Source organism: Balaenoptera borealis, assembly GCF_965194805.1.
Source record: "Balaenoptera borealis genome assembly, chromosome: 15".
NCBI lineage: Eukaryota > Metazoa > Chordata > Mammalia > Artiodactyla > Balaenopteridae > Balaenoptera > Balaenoptera borealis.
The window spans coordinates 76,544,591-76,563,066 of record NC_138871.1 but is presented as its reverse complement, the minus strand read 5'-3'; the positions used below and the strand labels follow the sequence as shown (position 1 = coordinate 76,563,066).

At 53.9% G+C, this 18,476-nt stretch overlaps 1 long non-coding RNA gene across 1 annotated transcript; it reads left to right on the top strand.

The window, feature by feature from the left end:
- Positions 1-2,531: 2,531 nt before the first annotated feature.
- LOC309612577 lies at positions 2,532-10,170 on the top strand. Its single transcript, XR_014235287.1, has 2 exons — positions 2,532-3,179; positions 3,566-10,170. It is a non-coding gene; the product is annotated as an uncharacterized lncRNA (long non-coding RNA).
- The last annotated feature ends 8,306 nt before the right edge of the window (positions 10,171-18,476 follow it).

The window sequence follows — 18,476 nt, the reverse complement described above, 5'->3', positions numbered from 1 at the left end:
TTGAAATTGACCAGGTTTCTGGGGTCCCTGGAGTTTGTTCTGTGTCCTGCTGGTGGCAAAGGTCCTGGAAATGATGGTGGGGCAAGGATTTGAAGTGGCCAAGAGTGCTGACCAGCTACAGGTGATTCAGGAGCTAGGCCCAGCTGGTAAGTGCAAGGAGAGGCTGGTGGGTGCATGGGCTGATTCAGGTCAGCAAGTGGTGGTTAAGCGCCTGCTGTCTGCCTGGCACTGTGGGATTGCGGGTTGGTGGAGGTGAGGCAGGGAATTGCCAGCGTGTTCCTGCAGAGGAATGAGGAGGCATCAGTGGCGAGGCAGGAGGATTTGAACCTGCTGCAGGCAAAGTTTCAGACAGCAAGAGTGCATCCACACTCATCCCATAACAGGCCGCTGCAGCCCCCAGATCACGGGCGCCTAACTGAATGTACTGGATAGGGAACAGGCCCTTCTCCTCTGTTGCTAAGGTTGTTCTTGCCTGGAGGCTGAGGACTGTCAAAAATGAGGGTGGGGGTCCTTCTAACCTGGGGAGTCTGGGATTCTAAAAGTAGACGAATAACCTCAAACTCTCTGGGTCTCTGCTTTCCCAAACTTTCTCCCATCTTCCTTGGATAAGGGGCTTATGCAGGGATCTGGGGCTCCTTGGAAAGCTGAAAATAATATTAAGCAGTTTCTATTTTAGATGGAAACACTTTCCTAAGGGATCTTTCAAATTTTTCAATTTGATGCCTATTTAAGGAAGTATCAAACAGCCCCCGCAGACGTAGCTTGGAGGACGAGGCCACTCTCCACCCACACCACCCCCAGCCCAGCTGGTTGGAATGTTCTGAGCAGTTGCACTGGCTTCTCGGAGGTACATCCTGGCGAGATCTAACACGACAGGCCAACATCCTCAGCCAGGCCATCCTGCCCTCCTTCTCACTGCCTGTGCTCGGGCTCGGTTAGAAGCAGCAGAAAGGGTTGGGTATCCCTGCAGGGGCCCCCAGGAGAACTACATCCTCCAGGTTGTGTTGACCTGGGACGCTGACCCTGGTCTTCTGGCTGCAGATCCCTCAAACTTTTCTTTGCACCACATGCTCCTTGGCAATGAGTAAGCGAATGAGAGGGAAAAGTAAGAAGGAACATCCTACAAACTTACTTTGTTAAATCTTTACCTACTTCCATCGCCAGAATCAACTTTGAAATTCCAGAAGGCAAAGAAGAGATGAAAAGACAAATACCACATTTCAAATCATTCCCACCGTGACTCATTTCAGAAGTGGGGTTTAGTCCTTTTTAAAAACAGAATCAATACCATCTTTCATGAAAACAGCCCTTCCCTCCCCTTCAGCTGCTCGGGCAGAACCAGAGAAGTAAGCCAACCAGCAGCTCCCATTATGGGCCTGGCGGGGACACAGGGCGGAGCTACCCAGATGGTAAAAGATGACATACCAATCCCTCATTGGGAGTGGGGGAGCCTCTGTCTGGCTGTGTCCCTGGCAGAGCCTAGCATGATGGGCCATCTAAGCAGATGCCACAGAGAAGGGGCCCTGCCTGAACCCTTTTGTTGATTGCTATAGCTAACTAAGTATTCTGTCTTGGCAAAAGGGTCCCCAGGTGTGATCTCAGATGTGAGCAGGCCCCAGGGGAGAAGGAGCTGTCCTCATTCTTTGGCCATTGAGTTGGGTTGGCCAATGAGTTGGGTTGAGTTTGGACTTGGCAGGAGAGAAAGTGGAGGAAGAGAATGGAAGGAGACAAGTGTCCCTGGAGTGGGTGGGCACAGAGTCAGTGTCGCCTTTCTCCCCCAGCCTCACCTTCATGCGCTCTAAGACCCAGGGAGCCCTCCGTGGAGGGGCTGCCGAGCCCTAGAAGAAAGCCCTTCCATTTCCAGAGCTATAGACCACCCCCCCAGCCACGTGACTGCCACCATCTGTCAGTCCAGAGGCAGGGGCTGGTGCCAGGTCCTAGGCCAGGGGCCCAGCTGCAGACAGGGCATCTGGTGAAAGCTTGCCGATCGGCGGACGGGAACAGGCTTCCTCTTCCTAGTCTGAGCCCTGGGGCTCTGAGGCCCCCTGGCGCCGCAGGTCACAGCTCTGGACTGTCCCTGTGCTTGGAGGGCTCTGTATCTGTGAGTCACCACTTGGCCAAGAGCCACTTCTGCCCTTCCTCCTAGTCCCACCCCTGCCATGGTGGCCACTCACTTGCCTTAGTTTTCTTCCTTTTTTCCTCCTGCCAGAACCTTTCCGTGTATCACTAGGATGGAGACACCCCTGCCCTTTCTGCTCCCCGCCCCTTCTGCCAATTTCCTTTTTAGGTGATACATTTATTCCTTGACGAGCTCCCTGAGGGCCTGGCCAGGACCCTGCCAAGGCTCTTCTCTACCTCCACCCCTCAGGCGCTCTGCTGGGGGGACCAGGACCTGATGTCCTCCCCAGGCATCAGCAACACCAGGCTCCACCAGGGCTGGAGCCTGTTTGGTTCTGTCCCACCCAAGACAGAAGCCCAGGCCCATGCCTTTCTCCCCAGAGCCCAGAACCAAGTCCCATGTCACTGTCAGTAGCAACTGCACTAATAAGAAGCTGCGAAAGCTGGCAGGTGCCTCCCAAGGCAGCCGTCCTGGGAAATCTGAGTGGCAGTGGCTTGAAAGGTCAAAGTCATGTCTTTTTGTAGTGAGGAGAGATCAGGTTTCAAAGCGTTCCTAAAGGGAGGAGTTAAACCTGCCTTGATTTTGCTGACATCAGTCCTTTTATTCTGGGCCAGTGCTGTCCTAGCCTCTTTGCAGAGCCCGCTTCCCCAGATGCAGAGAAAGCCTCGTTTTTCTTACCGTTAAGGGAGTTAAACCCTGAATGGGAGGCTCTTCCTATCCCACGGGGAAGGGGCAAGGCTTGATGAGACAGCATTTGGACAAAGCCCATCCCATCGCTGCCCCATGGCGAATGGTCAGCAACCCCAGTGGTTATGCTATGACCAACTACTTCTCACACAACTCCTGCTTACAGAGGAGGCCAAGTCTGGTTTCGCCTGCTGCCAGTGGAATAACTCCAATCCTAATCTCACCTCCCGGGGCCAGGAGTTGGCTCTTCACTCCGCTTTGAGGTGCTGTTCACCCTCCTGCCAAGGGGCCCCTAGGCTCTGGGATAGATCAGATGAGCATGAGACATCCTTGAGGAACCAGCCAACAGAGCAAGGTCAAAACTTCAGTACAGGTAATAGGAGGACAAGGTGTATGGCAAGAGGGTGGCCTTTGGTGTAAGAGAGAGATCTGAGTTCCAGCTCTGACACCTACGTAGCTGTGTGACCTTGGGCCTTGAGCCATCTCCCTTGGGAAGGCCATCTCTGCAGGGACAGAGCGATTCCCACAGACTGAGGGGGTTCGGCCAGGGCCAAGCGCTCTCTCCTCCTGGCAGCTGTCCTGCCTTTGCGCTGCCCATGACTCAGGCCGCTTCTGGTTTCAGCCCCCCTCACTGACAGCGAGCGGTGCAGAGGAGAAAGTGCACGCAGGGCATCTGAGGGTGGTGGCGGGGAATGGCAGAAACAGGGGCCACAGCTACTCGGCTGTTAAGGAATCTGACTGAGTCACTTCTTTGCCCAGAAACGTCTCGTGGCTTCTCCAAGATCAAGTTCAGACTCCTCAGCCTGGAATTGAAGACTTTTCTCGATCTGGCCTCAAGCTGCTGCCAGATTCCTGGACCGCTGGATGCTGACCCAGCTCTCCGAGGCCTGGCTCTACGGCCGAGATGACAACCTGTGTACCTGCACCTCCATCACCCAAGTGGCCCGACTATACTCTCTCAGCCCGTGAAGCCAGAGGAGCTGACCTGACACACCTTCCCCAGGCTCCTCCTCTGCTCCCATCCCGCTCTGCGCCTCCCTGAGCCCACCCGCTCGGGCCTGCCCACTTCCCTCCTGGCCCAGAAGCTCCTCAACGGCAGTGCCTCTTCCCCTCCTTGTGACTGTCCGGGCTCAGCACACAGTGGTCTCTCAATCAATATTCATTGCTATGAGTTGGTTGAACTGATTTAAAGACACTCCTTCCCAGACTGACAATGATTCCTTCTCCTTCTTGAGGGTTTACGCTGCTCCTGTGTTGGTGGCTTTTCTGCTGCTTACTTATTCTTGCCCTCTGATGTGACCTAGCGTCTGCTAACTAAATCCTCTCTTCTGTGGGCACTTTCGGCAGGCTGCCCTGCACAGCTGGACAGGTCGTGCACTGCACAATTCCAGGTGGCACCATTCATTGAGACCACGATGTGAGTGGCACCCTCCGGAGGTGTGCAAGGTGGTGGCCCTGTCCCAGGATGCCCCTGTCTCTAAATGCCAGGCCTGGCTCAAGGAGCTGAGACTCTGCATCTCGAGGCATGGCCAGGGCTTCCTACTGGGGCCTCAGGATCTCCCTGAAGATGCAGCCAGCATCCGCCCACCCCCGAGCAGTGTCCTCATTCTCTGTTCCCCTCTCTAATCACAGAACTAGATGGGTCCCGAACCTGGCCACCCACCAGCTGCCCGTGTGCCATGCCTTCTGCCTTAGTAAGGTGACACACAATGTATGGTCCTGACTGGGGCACTTTTAGAGGGAAAAGGAGCCCTGAGGTATCATTCTATAAGAACAACAGATGTGAACGGTGACTGTTTCTGGCAAACTGAGATTCCAACCCAGGCCTGCCTGACACCACAACCCGTGGTATTTCTACTACTCAGCTGAGAGGGAACACAACCCAGGAATGGTCATTTTGGTGGACAGAAGGGAAAGGCAGGCCTCTCCAGGGAGGTGTACCGCTGGACCCTGTGAGGGGACCGGAGCTTTTGCTTTCTGTGCCCCCCACCCTGCTCCCATCCTAACTTCTGTGAGCTGGGCCACTTGGGGCCAGGAGAGCTGACTCAAAGCCCTTCAGCTGGAGGTCAAGGGCTTGGGAATTAGTCCTGGTCCCATGTAAGTGGAGCCAGCCACCTCTCTGACCCGGGCCTCGGGTCACCCCTTTTGCAAAATTCCTGCCCCACCTGACCCATGGGAGCCTTGAGAAGCTTCTGGTTGATGACGTGAGGGAGAGGTTTTGTGCCCTGCAGGGCGTGGTCTCTGCTTCTGCTTGGTGCCTGTGCTGTGTCTCTTCCAGTGTCTGCTGCAGAGACAAATGGATGCAGGGCCACATGGACCCAGGGCCACTTCCAAGCTCTCCACCAACACGTTCATCAAATATTTCTTGTTGGGGACTTACCCCTGAACACATCTTTCTAGGGGATTAAAAAAAAAAGGGGGCTGTGACATTCCTTCCTTGGAGCATTCTGGATGCAATGGAATAATACAGGAGCTGGGATCTATCCAACAGCAAGAACGCAAGTAACTGAGAAACTTCAGTGAGTGAGGAGGAAGCCAGCGTGGAGATGGTTGTGAAGCAGTCAGAAGCGGAGGGAGGCAAAGCCACCCGCTGTGCGTCTCCAGGGAGGAATCGCATGGTGGCTGTGGCCTTGGCAATGGCAGTGCGGGCCACGATGGAGCTTCCACTCCTCCTGGGAGACACGCTAGCACCCCCTGGCTACCTGGACCCCATGATCTATGTATACACAAAGTGGAGCCAGAAAAAGCAGGCAGTGCAGTAGCTCTTTTAGAAGGAGCCTGCCTCGTCCAGGGCTGGCACGCAGGCCCGAGTAGGGGAACAGCACAGGCTCCCAGAGGGACCAGGGCAGGGGGAGGGCTGAGGTCAGCGATACAAGTTCTGTTTCTGATCATTTTAGCCACGAGGGGAGGAGGCTGGTGCTTCTTTATCTGAGGCAATTGTCTTCATTCTAAACCAGCCCCCAGGGAGGCTCGTGGCTGGGACAGGAAGGCTAGTGGACGCGGGAGGGCTCGGGGTGGGCAGTGGGTGGCTGGCTGACCCCTTCCCAGGAAGGAGCAGCCCCAGATCTGAGCGGTAACGGGAGAGCAGTTGCATTCCCAGGAGGCCCAGGAGGTCACTTTCAGATCTGGAAGGGGCAAGGGATGGATCCCGGGAACGGAAATATGGGAAATGTGGCCAGAGTTAGCAGAGAGGTCCAGCTGGAGTCACGTGTTAGTCCAGCCACTTGGGGACTTTCCACAGGACAAAGTGAACATTCTCCATATAGAACACAAGGGTCAGGGGGCCTTAGGACGAGGAGAACATTCTGTTTCCCTGCTGTCCTGCAGCCTCTCTGTGCGACCTCGGGGGGGTCAGCGTTGCCAGCTCCTGGACACCGCCTTCCTCGGTGGGGAGTGAGCGCCGGGGCTGAGGACTTGGCAGGAGCAAGAGCTCTTAGCAGATGCGCCCCCCAGGCAGTTGGTCACATGGGAACTGGGACTTTCTGGTCTGTTTAAATGAAGGTGTTCTGACCTATCAGACTCTGGCTCTCTCAGTAATCCCGCTTCATGATTTACATCTCAGGCCAAATTCACCTGGGCCAGACAACCACAGGCTGAGGGAAGTTATCAAGCATCATCTCTCGTCTCAGAGGAAGTGTGGTGGGAACCAGATGCAGGAAGCCTCCGCAGGGCACATCTGGGCGCTGCATCACCCAGCAGATCTGAATCCAAATACTCTGCTTGGGGACTCAGGCCAGGAAAAGTCCCCTGGAAGCCCAGTGAGAGGGCACAGCTAGCGAATGGCAGACCTGGAATTTGGGTCCAGATAGGCCTGCTCCAGAGCCCATTCTCTTTCCCTGGGAGAAGCATTATAGGAGATTCTTAGAGGCTGACCTTTGTCACTGAGGACACCACTGTCCCTCAAGCCCATAGCCAGGACAGTCATGTTATTTGCTCAGAGAAAGTGTAGGGGTTTTAAAAGGATTCCATTTCATGATAAGACAGGACGATGCAATTGATAATACATGTTTTCAGAGCCAGGAAAACCCCTCTGTTGCCTGTGACCTTGGACCAGTCACTTAACCTTTCTGAGTTAGGTTTCCTCACTTGGTAAAAATCAATATTATCTACCTCCTATATTTGCCTTGAGAATCACATGAGGTGTGTTTATTAAATGATTGGAATAGACTCTGGTACATGGTAAGTTTTCAAAAAAGTTAGCTTATTCTAAAAATATCTCCCCCCTCCCCCATTATTGGGGATAAGTATAGCTTGACTGATACCTATGTGTGTATATGTATCTCTCTCTACACATTTAAAACATATCAGCATCTTGTGAGTGACTCAACCCTTCTGTCTGCTAAAGAGAATAAGCCCCTGACCCATTTCATGTGGTTGCTTTGAAGGATGACTAATAAATGTGCTCATAAAAACCCCTGCTAACTACCAAATCCGACATAATTCAGGGAGAGTAGGAGTTCTTCAAGGTTGCACATGCAGCTGGGGACAGAGAAAATGCGAGATCTTAAAGTTGAGTGTGTGTGTGTGTGTGTGTTTTATTTCAAAACTTTACAGAAAAAACGAACCAGTACGTATGAGCCTGACTTCTGATCTTTAATGAAGCCCCTCCCTGGAAAGTTAGAATTAACATATACGCATTAGAGTGTCAAGAATGAATTGGGCTGGGCCTCATCTGGATCCTCCTTGGGAACCCAGACATTGAGGCAGGAAACCAGGGGTCCTGTTTAGACCCCTCAGCACCCTGGGGAACATGGCGAAGGGTCTTTGGGATCGATGGTCAGGCCCCTGGGACTTTGGTGTGAAATCTTTTAATGACCAGAAGCCTTCCCCACACCCTGGGGTGGTGCAGAGTTGCAGATGCATCGGGAACTCACCCCCTGTAAGGAGGGCATCCCAGGACACATGCCTTGTGAGGACAGAGGCTCCAGGCCTGTGAGGGTAGGTCTGCACAGCCCACGCCCTGCCCAGCCTCCCCTCAACCTGGGAAGCGACTGCAATTGGAAAACAAAGCCCAGGCCAGTTTGCAGCCTGATTTTTTTTTCACTTCATAATATTTTATATCCTCATTTCCCTGTGTCACTGATAATAGCATGTTTGAGTGCTTATTACATGGCATCCACACTTCCAAGTACTTTTCATGAATTAGCTTGCTTAAACCTAACAATTACTCTACAGGTGCCATATCAGTTCTGTTTTCTAGCTAAGGAAACTGAGAAATGGGGAGATTGAAGAACGCAGGCACACGTCACACAGGACTGGGACCTGACCCCGCCCTGGAGCTGCTTCTTGACAATGGTAAGCATGGCAGGTGCTGTTCTGAGGGATTAATTGACTCAGTCCTCCTAACAGCCCTGTGAAGCGGGTACTAGTGTTACCATCCCGTTGCATCCATGCAGAAACCAAGGCTCGAAAGGGTCTAGTATTTGCCTATAGCCACTCAGCCTAGGGGTGTCAGCTAGAACGTCTATGCTTAAGCACGGCGCCCGGCTCCCTGGTGGTGGTGGGAGGGCGCTGGCTTTTCTTCTGTTGGCCCCCCTCTCCCCGGCCTCTCACACGTAGGATTTCATGGCATCGACCTAAGATTGGCTCAATCACCCTCCGCTGTTGGGCATCTGGGCTGCCTGCCTGACCGCGGGAGATAGTCACCTCCTGCCTTGTGCGCCTGCTGAGAATGAGCCTTAGAGACTTCTGTGGTAGAGGCCGGCAGAAAGCTGGGCGGTGTCGGTACGCTGAAAAGACGAACGTCTCACCGGTTATTAAAGGATAGTCTATCCTCGGGCAGCCTCTTAAGATCCCTGGGAAGGAGGAGACCTTCAGGACAGCCAAGCCCCCTCGTAGCTCTCCTGGGATGGCCTAGGCAGTGGCCCAAGCAGCATTTAGGTTTCTGCCACCATCCTATAAAACAAAACCAGTAGACTTCCGACGGCTCCACCAGACCCCTGCAGCCCCCATTTAAGGACTCAGATTGTGACTCTAGCCTTGCCTGGGAGATACCAGGAACTGGGCAGGTCAAACTGAGCCCAGACTTTTCCAAGGTCACAGTGCTGCCTTGATCCCCTTGGCCTGAAGCTCAGGACTAATTCTTACCCTAGGTGATGTATCTGAGGTCAAGGTGAGATGGCAAACATCCTGGGTTCTGTCCTGACTCTGCTAGTTCATCTCTGGGGCTTGACTCCTTCTCTATAAAATGAGGGGGCTGTTAAAATATATCTAGATCTGACTGCATTCTCTAACATTTCCCAAAGTGTTTTCCATGGAACAAGGCATTCCTCTAACCAAAAGGTCCATAATCAGATAAGTATAAGAAACACTGCATATACTGGTCCACTCTTGGAGACCCAAAACGCATATCAGCACATGCTCTGAGAAGTTCCCCTTTAAAGGCACCTAAACCTGACTTAACCCAGCATCTCCCATATTTACTTAACCATGGAGCATTTTTTATAAACGTAACGTCTATTAAGCCTTCTGCAGAGGGTATGTACAGCAGTTCCCTTGGTGAATTCCACTTCCTCTGGCACCAGACCTGTGCTGTGTTCCGCTGCGGGCACAGAAGTGAAGGGGACAGCCCTCTCTCCAGCAGTGTGGTCCCAGTGGGGGCATGGGGCACCCACAACCTGGCCTTAAAAGCCAGAAGGGAGTTCGGGGAGGGAGACTTGGACGTTTCCATCCAGGCATCAGGGAAGGCTTCCTAGAGGAGGCGGCCCGGGAGGCAAGCCTCGATGGCCTGGTGGAGCTGGCGAGGGGCAGGGCTGGAAGAAGATAGGGGTGTCTTGGTCTGACAGTCTGAGTGGTGTGGGGAAGGGGGGAAAGGCCCCACGTCTCCTCTGTGATGCTGAGCACCCCGACTCCAAGCCTGAACCTCAAACTCCACTCAGCAGAGCAAAGCCAGTTCCAGTTAAGTGAGCTCAGCTTCCTCTGTGGACAAGGCGACAGCCATCTTCTGTGACTTGATTCACTCCATGAGCTCATGGAAGCATTCCTTCTAACCACATGTAGTTTGATTCTTTTGAAGAATCCCCTTTGCAGTCCAGTGATACTTTAGTGCTTCTGAAGAAACGGAACCCATCCCACTCATGAATCTAGCTCCGACAGAGGAAGAAGTTAAGGGACTGATATTTCAGTTGTATGGGACTTTCATTCATTCATCCTTTTAGTTTTTCAATCATTTTCTGGACATCTATTCTGTTATTCATTCATTCTCTTATTTTTTCAATCAACAAACTTTTACTGAGTACCTCCTCTCTTCCAGATGCTATGCTAGGTGCTAGGGACCCAGAGGGGCATCAAACACGTCCTTCCCCTCAAATAAACCAAACCTGTGGGCCTCAGAAGGGCATTGTTCTTGTAACATAACCGCGAAGCTTCCACGTGGCGTAAATAGAACACTGGTGAGAAGCTGTTGTGTCATGGTGTGAACACCCACAATTGCAATCTAGTGTGTTACACGTCCAGGCACTGACAAGTGCACAAGCACCCCGGGAGTGCCTGGGAGAGACCTCCAGGGCAGGCCAGGCCCGAGGACAGTCCAGGCAGAGGGAACGGCCTGCATGAAGGCACAGGAGCCGGCGTGTGGAGAGCCAAGGGTTGAGGTTGGAAGCTCTACGGGCCCAGGTCATGAAGGGCCTCTTTAGGCCACGTTAAGGAGTCTGAACTTTATCTTGAGGGTTTTTAGCTGCCCAGAGGGGACTTGATAAAATGTGTTTTCAAGAAGCTCTCTCTGGTTGTGGGTGGAGTGTAGGAGCCGGCGGGATAGTAGTTGCCAGAATGAGGAGACGCTCCTACTTGGCCTGGGCCCAGGGGCAGACCAGACCCCGGGTTTGGGGGGACCTCTGAGACAGGTCAGAGACCCGCTGTGCTGTGGAAATGCTGGGAGCCCCCAGCCCCCAACACACACTGCCCTTGACCCAGCTAGAACCCGCCAGGCAGTGCGGACAGCGAGGGCGGCATCTCCGGGGGGCAAGTCTCTGCGAGAAAGTAGGGTGTTTCTGCTCCGGGACAATCCCTTCACAGTATCCAGGCAATTAATTATTTCTTATCTCACCGAGTAAGGGGGCCACGTGGAAATCACTCCCATCCTTCTGTTCAAATTTTATGTTGCTGTTTATTCTGAACAGGAAAAGAGCAGAAAATAGAACTGTTTTCAGAATGGCTGCCAGCTGGAGGTATTTTTTCCCCCTTTTATTTCTGAGTGGTGGGATCAGGGAGGGAGGGGGAAGGGGGCCCTTTCTCTGGGGCAGTTGAGGCAGGAGCAGGCACCCCTCAGGGTATGTGCTCTGGGCAGGGACCCCTTGTACCCACCAGAGGGGGTTCTGAGAGTCTGAAAGAGCCGGAGACCCAGAATCTGCCTCAGCCCCAGCCCTGGACAGTCCTTCTCAGGGTCATTCCCTTTGTGGAGGGAGGTTTAACACGGCCCTGAGGGGGCACCTTGAAGCAGTTCAGGCCTGCTGAGTCCTGGAGGGGCTGGAATGAGAGAAAGGAGGGGGCACAGGCCCACCTGGCTGGTTGCCTGGTGTCCTGAAGTGAACACTGAGCTGGGAGCAGGGGACCCAGGCTCTGGCCCCAGCTCTGCCTACTTGTGTGATGCTGGCTTCAGTTTCCTCATCTGTAAAATGGGTCTTTCACCATCAACAACTAGGAAAATGTATAACACAGCTCCCCGACTCCCACACCCCCCAGTAAAACACATAATAATATCCTCCAAGAGCACCTGGGCTAGGGGTCCAGGTTAGATACTGCGAGGTGGCATACTTGTCTTGGGGGGTGGTCCTCTGTGTTATGATCTTGCTACAACTCACATCTCCCCAGAAACTGCAGGGAAACAGCCCACAATGAGCCTGACATCCTCAGAGTTTCAGAGGAGGGTCCCTGGAGCCTTGGAAGCTGGGGTGGGGCTGACAGGCCCTGGAGGGTAGGAAGTGCAGACACACTCAGGACTGTCTGGCATTGGGTGGGCTGGGGGACCATCTCTGCTGTGTCCCCCCTGCTTGTCCTTGGGCCGACTCATCTCTCTGGGCTTCAGTTTCTTCCTTTGTACAGTGGGGATAATGGCGCTGGCCCATGTGACTGGGGGGAGAAATAAGTGAGAAGACAGAGGGCTCATGTTGACAGTTCTCACTGCCATACCCCTGGTGTTTAGTTGGCCTCCAGTAATGTGTGTTGAATGAATAATGCAAGTGAAGTACCCAGTACAGTGTCTAGCATAGAACTGAAAACAAGCGTAGCTGCTGCCAGAGATACGCCCCACCCTTCACGAGCCTCCATCGCCTTGTGGTCCTTCCAATTCAAGCTTCGTCACAGAGGGACACTGGTGCCCGAGGTACCACACCCTGTTCTCTGCAGGCTGCCAGAAGCCTCCATTGTTTGCCTCACCAGGCGCTGAGCCGTGTTGTGAAAGCTGAGTCTCCCCAGAGGAAGAAGGATACCTGGGTCCCAGCTGGGGTCACCCACCTCCGCCCTGCCCTGCGTTGTATTGTACTCCTGCCTGGGGTGGGGCTGCATCAGTGCCGCCCAGCTTCCCATTGCTGGTCTGGCCTCATCCACCCTCCCTTTCCTGTTGGATGTGAGGCTGCAGGTTTGGGACAGGAGTTCCCCTTCTGCATCTGTTCCCTTCACACCCACACCATCTCCCCTAAAGTCCAATCGATGTTTTAGGATTGTCCTGGGCCCATCCTTGGTCTCTGGCTGGCCACTCTGGGATTTGAGTAGAAGGCTCAGATGTCTACCACCTGCTTTTGAAAGAGTTCTTGACCCACGCCGTTAGCAGCTCTCTGCACTGGAGAGGAGAGCTCTTCCCGTGGCCTGTGGCCCGCCTGACCTGAGCAAGGTGCCACCCCTCACCTGGTACCTCTCTCCTTCTACCACTCCTTCCCCCAGGTGTCTGCACCTGCCCTGTGTCCAGGGTGCTAGAGGGACCCCATTTCCCCAGACCCCTCACTCAGCATCCCCACTGCCCTACACTCACCGCCTAATCCCCTAGGAAACCATCAATGACGCCCGTGCCCCCAGGGGACGGCCCACACCTTCATCTGTAGCACATCCTCACCGAGAGCTTACTACGCCTCCTGCGGATGAGGAAAGGCCAGACGGCCTGCGGGTTGTTGGGGGCGGGTGAGCCCTGGTCTAGGGCTCTTACCCCTGGGGGCGGTGTCAGGACAGGCTGGGGTCCACCTGGGAGCAAGTCCCCTGACCCAGGGTGAGGCCTGTCCTGGCTGTGTCTCTTCCTAAGCACCCCCTGGGGCTCATTCTGCTGAGCTCACCTCCTAGGGCAAATGCACAAGGTGGGCGGGGCTGTGAACCCGGTGGGAGGAGGCTGTGACAGAAGCACATTTATCGAGCACCTACTGTGTACAGGAGTGTAACACCAGCTGTGCCTGCTCCCTGTGTCTCACTGTTCGGTGAGGAGAGGGAGGTAGCTGGAGCTGTGTCAGAGCCACAGAGGGAGCCCTGGGGCACAGCGGCAGGGGGCCTGACTCTAGCACGGGCACCGGAAGCCCTCACAGAGGAAAGTTAAATTGAGTTCCAATAGATACAGGCTTTGAATATACAGGTCAGGAGTTTGGGGTTCTGTCTTCTAAGCCATGAGGAGTTCCAGAAGGATTGTTTGTTTGTTTGTTTGTTTTTGGTAAGGGGAAGGGAAGAAAGCATCTTCTACAAGTTAAGCCTACCTGATCCCCACTGATGGGAATTTTTATCTCCATTTTGCAAATGAAGAAACTGAGGGTCAGAGAAGTTAGGTTACTTGCCCCAGGTCACACAGCAAATAAGCAGCTGGTGATTCCAAAGCTTGTATTCTGAGCCACTGAGCCATCTGCTGAGGGTGAGGCTCTGGTAGGCTGGGGGGTAGGTATTGTGACTCAAAAGCTGAGGCTGCCTGGGATCTCTCTGAGGATATGGGACCTCAGGGGCTCCTGGAATATGGGTCTGCGTTGACTCTTGGTTTCCCCGTCTGTGGCATAGAAAGCCGTCAAACAGCACAAGGGCTGGCTTGGCTTTCCTAGCTCTGTGTCCCCGTTGTCCATCCTGGGGTCAGTGAACAGTGTTGAATGGATGATGGGACCTGTGTTGGACCCACTGTGACTGACAGGGCCCCGAGGGGCTAACCATCCAGCAGCCCCTCTCAGTGGTGAGAAATAGCATTGCATGCAGGCCCCAGGGTCCAGGAGACCCCCCTGGGCTGGGGGAGGCCCTCCCTTGCTGAGCAGGGAGCACATCCACTGCTCCAGGGATCAGCAAGAATAGACCCAGGGCCAGCTCTCCCCTGACCAAGCCCAGGCTGCTCGGGACATGGCAGCTACTCCTCCCAGACAGCCAGGCATAGAAGGGTTAATGGGCCACCCCCAAGGAGCCCTCACCTGGAACCAGCCACAGGCGGGCAAGGGAGGAGCAGGCAATAGGAGGAAGGCCAGCTGGTGCACGGGCAGCAAGCATGTCTGGTTGGAGGATACAAGTGTTGGGACAGGTGGCTGGAGCTTGATGACAGGAGTCTGGCAAGGGGCAGCCAGGTCCTGAGTGCCCGGATCTGGGGCAGGAAGCCAGGCATATTGATGTTCCAGGTGTGTTATAAGGTGGCAGAGGGTGATCTGCACGGTACCGGGCGCTTGGCACACATAGCTGGCTTTTAGGCCATCCTGTTCAGCACGCCCTTGGCTGTGGAGTTATACGTGGCAGCCAGCCTGCTGAGGAGGGCATCCCAAAGTGAGGCTGCAGTAGTGATGCTTTCCTCCACAGAGCAGCAACGATGGGCACCAGGGCTGGAGCTGGTGGGTGGTGGGAACCTCTGTGTGGGGTGCTCTACAGGGAGAGCCCCACATCGGCCCCCAGGAGAGAAATGCTAGCACAGGCTGCCCGGGCCTCAGCAGGAGGGCTCTTGGCGGATGTGTGTGGAAGGCATATCTCAGATATATCAGCCTTTGTTAGAAAACCAAGGCAGGACCGTTTCCAGAGAAGAAGAGGGGCAGATGGGGTCTTTGACTCTTCTCCGTCCTTAGCAAGCACTTGATTTGCTAAAAATCAGGGATGGGTGCCACCAAGAGAGTGACCCCAAAAGACCTTTTTGTGCAGCTCTGGGGTCTAGAAGGACTGATTCTGGTCAGGAACAACAAGACCTCTTTCCTGGGCATGAGGCTGGCGTGGGGGGGGTCCCCTCTGAGCCTCTCAAGAGATCCCTGGGAGAGGAGGATGGGGAGCTATTGCTTCACGGTTAAAGAGTTTCTGTCTGGGTGATGACCATGTTTGAGAAATAGACACTGGTGATGGTTACACAACACTGTAAATGTAATTACGGCCCCTGAATTGCCCGTTTATGGTTAAAACGGCAATTTTATGTCATATGTATATACTTCACCACAATTAAAAAAAAAAAAAGTAAAAACTGCCAAGGTCATGAAAAATAAGGAAAGACTGAGAAAACTGTCACAGATGGAAGGTAAGGAAACATGACAACCAAATGCATCATGGTAACCGAGATTAGACCCTGGAACAGGAAAAAAGGACAATTCATGTCCACTAAGGAAAAACTGGTGAAATTCGAGTAAAGTTTGTAGTTTAGTTAATAATGTTGTCCCAGCATTAGTTTCTTAGTTCTGACAAATGTTCCATGGTTATGTAAGATGTGAACATTAGAGGAAGCTGGGTGATGGGTGTATGGGAACTCTCTGTACTGTCTTTGTAACTTGTCTCTAAATCTAAAATTATTCCAAAATAAGAAGTTAAAAAAAAAGGAAGATCAAAAGCAGGACCTAGACTACAAAGGAGAGCTGGGCTCTGCCCAGGAAAGGCCAGGGTGTAGACACTTCGGCAGGGCCAGTGGGCAGTCGAGGCCGCTGGTCCAGCTGCACCCCTCACCCGCGTGCTACCCACGCTTATCATGCAGTTTGTTTGTTCTCCTACACAAACAGCCCGTCCCAGGCCCCTTCCCCTTCTGGACATCTTGGTTTCCATCTCTCCAATGGCTCCACTCATAGCCTCTGTCTGCTAACACAGTGGGCCTGGGCACTGGGCCCTCAGTGTCCTGAGATGTGCTTTCCCAGCACACAGTGGTCACACAGCCTACACTGGCCACGTGCCCTGAGGGCCGGCTGCCAGCAGAGGTCCTGAGAGCCAGACTCCTGTTCCCAGTCACTCATTGGAGGAAAAAGGCTTAGGACGGGGAGGAGAAAGACCGGCAACTGACATTTAGTGAGCACCTACTGCATGCCAGGCACAGCACCAGACACTTCACAGGTGGTTCTCCTCAATCTCCCTACAATGCAAGATAAGCATGGTTATCCCCATTTTACAGATTAGGAGATTAAGACTGAGAGAGGTCAACTCATCTTCTATATGTGTCAGAACCAGGGATTAAGCCCATATATCTGTTGGAAGCCTGATTCTGTCTTCTTTCCTCCACACCCAGGCAGGAGAGGGGGTAGAACCCATCTAGCTTCCCAGGCTGGGGGCAATGTCCAGCCTGCCAGACATTCTGAACTTCTAGGAGTGTCAGACAGGACAGAGGGCATACTTGGTGATGTCATTCTCTGGAAGGGGTCAGGGCATTTGTTTGCAAGGTCAAAGTTTCTGTGGACAGAGGGCAGGGCTGGGGGGAGGAGTCTTAGTGAGTCATGTAGCTGGGGCGCTGCTTGGAACTGGGGAGGCCCCAGCCCCCAGGGTACTGGCAGGACCTAAAGTAGAGCCCAGGCCTTCTCGGAAGACACCCACCTCCGCCCCAGCCCCGAGCTCCCACACTCCATGATGTGGTTTCTTTGGATGCTGGTTTGCCCTCAGAGGGACCACACACATCCCGGAAGAGGCCCTGGATGCAGACACTTCCTCTGTCCCCCTGTGGATCCGGCCATCCTTCCAGGCCTTGCTTCCATCTCCCCACGCCTCCTACCCCTCTGTAGACACTCCCTGTGCGTGGCCTCAGGATTGCTCCCACCTCGGGGAACTTTCCCCACTGGTAGTCAGTGCCACAGCCACAGTCCCAGGGGTGGTCTCCTTGGGGTGACTGCTGTCGCCAGCACTGTGAGCCCCCAGAAAGCCTGGGTGGCCATCACATCCTTTGGGCCTCAGCCCTTAACAGAGAGCAGGGCCAGGGCCAAGCTTGGGACACCCTGGGCGTAGACAGATGAACCACCTGTGGGAGGTCCCAGCTGGAGACCAGCCCAGCCCGGATGCTACTGCTTGTCACTGAGCCTCGTTTTGGAAAGGCAGGTCCCAAAGTTCAAGGCTCGGGTCCAAACCCAGGCCCTTCTCACTGCTCTGGGCACAGCTTTGACTCTGAGCTCCACTCCCCCAGCCAAAGAGGAGGAGGAGCCTAGAACGTTCTGTGATTTGAGCCTGTGGGGTTGGCTGTGATTATGCAGAAAAGACCAGTGCGTTTCCCGTAAAACAGTGAGTGATCTAGAAAGCAGTGACCACCCCACCACATTTATTCTTAGAAATCCAGAAAGCTGTTGACTAGCTCATTTTTGGAAATGGAACTCTGGCAGGAGACTAGGGGAGTCCGCTAGTGACAACCCCCCAGGTCCCTGCCCTGAGCCGAGAGCAGTCTGCGGGCAGGCCCGAGGAAGCAGGCTGGGGGGTGTTTCACAGGATCCGTGGCTGGCGTGGAGCGCTGCGGGGAACCGGGGCATCCTCCTGCCCCTCAACTGCCTTTCTGAGCCCTTCGTTGATAAGCACACCTGTGTCATACGCTCTCCTCCTTTTTCAAGTAATTTTATACAGCAGTCCCCCGGCTGGAGCCTCCCTAGAGGTGAAGGGGATCATGGTTTGAAGTCCCTAACCCTTAGTTCCTCGTCTTTGGCCTTGGGGAAGTGTGAGCTACCCTTACTTATTCAAAGGAAGTGTTTGTGGGGGGAAAGCGGGCCTGGGGACGAGAGAATCAGACACTGTTTGGGCCCTCTTGGGAGCTCCAGGTGGCAAAATTGAGTGTACAAATAACTCTATAGCAATACATGTGAAAAGAGCCCAGGAAGGGGACAAAGGGTTACATGGTACAGAGAGAGAAATTTGGCACAGCTAAGCAGAACGGGCAGGCTTCCTGGAGGAAGGGGCATTTGACTGAGACTTGAAAGACTGATTTTTTTTTTTTTAATCTTGAGTATTGAAAGGGAAGCAAAGCTGAGTGAAGTCCTCTGAGGTGAAGTGGATGAGGCCTGTACTGTGTCAAGCAGACCTGGTCTGGATCCCACTCCTGACGATGGACCATGTGACTCGGAGGTCCCTTCCTCCCTGGACATATTTCCTCACCAGAAGAGAAGAACAATTGCAAAGATACCTTGAAATAACACTCGAGAAAGGGATGCCCAAACCCGTGGGCGCTGCTTCCATCCTGCTCACTTGAGTTCGATTGTGGTGGTGGGCCCGCACATGCTCCAGGCTGGCTCCAGGCAGATGCAGACAGCCCTGTGTCACTGGTTTGAAGGGAATTATTAGACACCAAATGAACATTCCTTCGGAAGAGATAAATATCGTCGCCCTGTCAGAGCCATGGCCCCTTCATTAGGGCAGGTGACCAGGACTGCACGTCGTGAACACAGCCAACAGCCCAGGCCCTGGAAGTTTCCATGTCCCAGCCCCCCTCCAGAGAGAAAGGAGGCCTGCACACACCTGCATCTGAAGGGGCTTGCACTGGGGTTCCTGACAAAAGAGTCTTTCCTGTGTCACAGCTGGAGGCCACCCCAGCCAG